This window comes from Penaeus japonicus, unplaced genomic scaffold, assembly GCF_977035675.1.
Source record: "Penaeus japonicus unplaced genomic scaffold, GWHDUDI00000001_assembly GWHDUDI00000023, whole genome shotgun sequence".
NCBI classification, from domain to species: Eukaryota; Metazoa; Arthropoda; class Malacostraca; order Decapoda; family Penaeidae; genus Penaeus; species Penaeus japonicus.
Window position 1 is genome coordinate 33862172 of NW_028234425.1, and position 5000 is coordinate 33867171.

Here is a 5000-nt window from a genome sequence, read left to right on the forward strand (position 1 = left end):
CAGAGACATAGACAGAGAGAGAAAGAGAGAGACAGTAAAAAAATAGACCAATGAAAACGGACGAATAGCCGGGTAGATGAGAGCGAACGAGGAGGCAACAGCCGATAGCCGGATAGACATATAAAGAAGAAGCCATCACAGGATAATGGCGCCTCGAGATACTCCGGAGATTGGCCCGGCTTGGAGACGTTCGCAATGAATGGACGCCGATACGTAAATGTCTTCGCCCATAGGACGCGCACTCCCCCGTAACCGTGAATAAATTAAGGCGTGTCTGAAGTGTCGGAAAAGCCGATCTGACACACGCCGATGCTCGATCACAAGAGTGAGGGGTAGGGGTAGGGGTCCCCCGAGGCTATTGTTTGGTGGGAGAGTTGCATGGACGGGAAGGGGTGCTGGTACGCCCACAAAATCGTACACGCACATACGCGCGCGCACACACACACACACACACACACACACACACACACACACACACACACACACACACACACACACACACACACACACACACACACACACACACACACGCACACACACACACACACACCTATAACTCCTATTAAAGGTTAAAATACCACCCCCCTAAAAAAATATAAATAATTGAAATCATTAAAAAAAAAAAAAATTGTGTGGACAAAATAGGAACCGCAAAGAACATAGTGAAAAAAAATAAAAAAAAATCGATAAAATGAAGATAAGAGACAAGGTTGAAAATTACGATGGTTGCCATGATAAAAAAAACATGGCTATTTTCTTCCCTTTCTCCTTCCCGATTTTTTTGTTGACCAACATATGGCAGATTCACCATCATCACTATTATGATCATCAACATTAATACTATTAATAAGACTACTATCATTTGTATCAAATCAATATCATTGGTGTTAATTTATTTTTGTTATTGTTATGGCTGTCATTGATGGCAACGATAACTATTGCCATTATTTTTATTGATAGTATTGCCATTATTTTTCATGAATATCATCATTGTTGCTATTACCAAAAATATCACCTTTATTATCATCATTACTGTTAGTATCATTATCATACACGTAATCACATCATCACCATCTCCATCACAATCCCCATATCCATCACTATCACGATCTCCAGCACCATCACCACCATCACCACTACCACCACCACCACCATCATCATCATCATCATCATCACCATCATCATCATCACCATCATCATCACATCTCCACCACCATTACCATCTCCATCACCTATAACGTTATTCTCCTTAGTGTTCTGTCCTTATTATCAATATTCTCATAATATTTGTTATCAACATTTCCACATTCCCCATTTTTCACAGTCGCCCCACTATACGCAACCAAGAAACAGTGAAAAATAGGCACACATGTAGCATTACTTCTGACGAATTATTTTCTCGCGTGTGCTCTATGATAGCATGCAATTTTGGTACATTTTTGCATGTAATAAACGCAAGCACTTTTTTTTTTTTTTTTTTTTTTTTTGCGGAACATCAAACAGCATGGAAGGTGTACATGTTTTTTTTGTTTTCTATTATTACTAGAATTTTCATTGTCTTCACCTTTATCGCTGTGCATGTCATCATTATGTGTTATTAGAGAGAAGATAACATCGGGGACTTGTTGCCTACATATAACCTCCGGCTTAGAGCAACTATTACTTACCTTTCCTGTAGGAAGAGGCACCGCCCTTTCTTTTTTTATTTCCTCATCCTCTTTTTCTTTTCCCTTTTTTTATTTATCTTTCTTTCTTCTCTCTTTCCCTCTGTTTCTGTATCTGTTTCTTTGTCTTTGCCTTCCTCTGTTTCTATCTTTCTCTCTGTTTCACCGTCTGTCTGTCTGTCTGTCTGTCTTTGTCTCTGCCTCTCTCTATCTTTATTACCTCTGACTTGTTCTTGTTACTACAATATTTATGGTGATTGCTATTATCATTATTACTTTTGTTATTATCGTTATTTCTGAGTCACCATAACTCAGACCGATTATGAGTCAGGCTCACCGTTACTCGGACTTGCCTTACCTCGGACTCACCATGTCGGACTCACCCTAAATCATACTTATTGTAATTGACTCGCCATAAATCGGTGTCGCCAAAGCTCAAACTCACCTCAAATAGGACTCACCATAGCTGTGACTCACCATAACCTCGAACTTCAGATTCCGCAGACTCAACATAACTCTCACAAATTAATGGTAACCCATTGAAAAAAAAAAAAATCCAACAGTTGTAACCCGAAGTGCTTGCTTGACGTTTCCATTATCCACGGGTAGAGGAAAGGGCTACCCTGAGGGATGGGGAGGGGGAGGGGGAGGGGGTTACAGTGTCTCATTTAATTGGGTTACTTTGAGGACACTATAGGGGCGAGATGAGTTTTTTTTTTTTTCTAAAGTGATTTCAGCAGAAATAATTGTGAAATGTTGATGTGGGTATGGTTTTTGCCCTGTATATGAAATAAAAACGTAGAGTGTGTATGTGTGTTGGTATGTATGTGTTAGTATGTGTGTGAGTATGTGTGTTAGTGTGTTAGTTTGTGTGTGTGTGTTTGTGTGCGTATGTGTGTGAGTATGTGTGTGTGTTAGTATGTGTGTGAGTATGTGTGTTAGTGTTAGTGTGTGTGTGTGTGTGTGTGTGTGTGTGTATGTTTGTGTGTGTGTGTGTGTATATGTGTGTGTGTGGATAAGCAATCATACATGCATATACCAGAAAAGTCAAAGCGATAGATACACTTTCCTCAAAACGATATCACAGATTCCCCTCGACAAAGAGAGTCAGGAAGCCGCCACAATTCTCGTTTCCAAACCGCACGAAATGACCTCAACGAAGACCGGATGTTAGCCATTCCTCTCACTCTAAGCAGGAGGTGTCGCGTGAAATAAAGAGTAATTCGGAAAATGGCAATATTATTGAGATAAAAGTGAATCTTCCTCTGTATCGCTGATCTGGAGCTTGGGTTGCATTCTTGTAATTTTTTTTTACTTGGTTATAAATCTCTTTATGTTCCTATGTAAGAATATGCAAGGAACTTCTCTGTCTCTCTCTCTCTCTTTCCCTCTAACTCTCTTTCTTTCTCTCTCTCTCTCTCTTTCTCTCTCTCTCTCTCTCTTTCTCTCTAACTCTCTCTCTCTCTCTCTCTCTCTCTCTTTTCTCTCTATCTTTCTTTCTTTCTTTCTCTCTCCCTCTCACTCCCCCACTCACATATAAACACACTGTATGTTTATACAAGCACACATTCATTTACACGAAAATATCCGTACATCCATGTATGATTCTAACTCCATTTCCTGCTCCATCAACCTTCATCTTCCGCCTGTCAGCAGTTAATGTATTTTTTATACATTTTGTCCCCCCTTCCCCTTCCCCCCCCTTCATCTGCCCTTTCTACGCGACGTGAAATCCGATATAAAGTAAACTTATTAAGTTGACCTTAGTCATTAACGGGCATTTGGGCACTTGTTTTTGTTGTTGTTTTATGTGACCTCCAAGTCAGGGTGTATAACGGGGAGGGAGGGAAAGGGGGCAGGGGTATGAGTGGGTGGGTGGGTGGGTGGATGGGAGGGTGGGTGGGTAGGGATAAGAAGGGTGTTATGGAGAGGGAATGGGAGGAGGGAGGGGAGATGGGGGTTGAGGATAGGTTTGGATCTCGATTTTAATCTGAACTAATTATAGGATTTGAAGACTCTTGGGAGATTTATGGAGGGCAGAAACGCTCTCATTTCACGTCATATACATACAAAAAAAAAGAAAAAAAAAATAGAAGAAAAAACTCTAGCATCTGGTGTTAGATTTCAGAAATCGTGTGGATATTAATAGCAGAAGCCTGTTTATAAACTTTACATCAGAGAGAGAGAGAGAGAGAGAGAGAGAGAGAGAGAGAGAGAGAGAGAGAGAGAGAGAGAGAGAGAGAGAGAGAGAGAGAATAAGCTTCCAGGAACATTGCTGATGTTTTCCTCCCTCTTGGTCTTCAGATTAATTTCATTTATGTTTTGCATCATTAAATTCTCTTAATATAAACCATTAGTATTTTAATAACGTGCGATAAATCATTGTTATCACCGTCAGTGGGTTTTATCTCTAACGATATCTAAGAGAGTTAACAAGCTCTTTAATACTATTAAGAAGTTTCTTTCGTAAGAATCATTGAAAAGTACACTGATAAACTTCTTTATGCGAATATCATGAGTTTGAAAATACATAAACACTCAGGGGAGAGAGAGATAAGGTGAGGGAGAAAGAGAGAGAGAAGGGAAGAGAGAGAGATAGATAGATAGATAGATAGATAGATAGATAGATAGATAGATAGATAGATAGATAGAGAGAGAGAGAAGAAAGAGAGATAGATAGACAGATAGATAGACAAATAGATAGATAGATAGAGAGAAAAGGGGAGGGAGAGAGATAGATAGAGATAAAAGGGGAGGGAGAGAGAGAGAGAGAAAAGGAGAGAGAGAGAAAGAAAATGGGTGAGAGCGAGAGAGAGAGAAGGGGAGGGAGAAAAAGAGAGAGAAGGGGAGGGAGAGAGAGAGAGAGAAGGGGAGGGAGAGAGAGAGAAGGGGAGGGAGAGAGATAGAGAGATAGATAGATAGAGAGAGAAGGGGAGGGAGAGAGATAGATAGAGAGAGAAGGGGAGGGAGAGAGATAGATAGAGAGAGAAGGGGAGGGAGAGAGAGAGAGAGAGAGAGAGAGAGAGAGAGAGAGAGAGAGAGAGAGAGAGGGAGAGAGAGAGAGGAGAGAGAGAGAGAGAGAGAGGGGGGGGGGGAGAGAGAGAGAGAGAGAGAAAGAGAGAGAGAGGGGGGGGAGAGAGAGAGAGAGAGAGAGAGAGAGAGAGAGAGAGAGAGAGAAGGGGAGAGAGCGAGATAGAGAGAGAAGGGGAGAGAGAGAGATAGAGAGAGAAGGGGAGAGTGAGAGAGAGAGAGGGAGAGAGAGAGGGGGGGGGAGGGGGAAGAGAGAGAGAGAGAGAGAGAGAGAGAGGGAAAAATGAGAGAGAGAGAGAGAGAGAG

The 5000-nt window shown here is 41.3% G+C and overlaps 1 protein-coding gene across 1 annotated transcript in view; it reads left to right on the forward strand.

Annotated features, from left to right (window-relative positions):
* The window catches only part of LOC122256034 (uncharacterized), an 88300-nt gene that overhangs the window by 71634 nt on the left and 11666 nt on the right, over window positions 1-5000 (forward strand). The window lies entirely within an intron of this gene.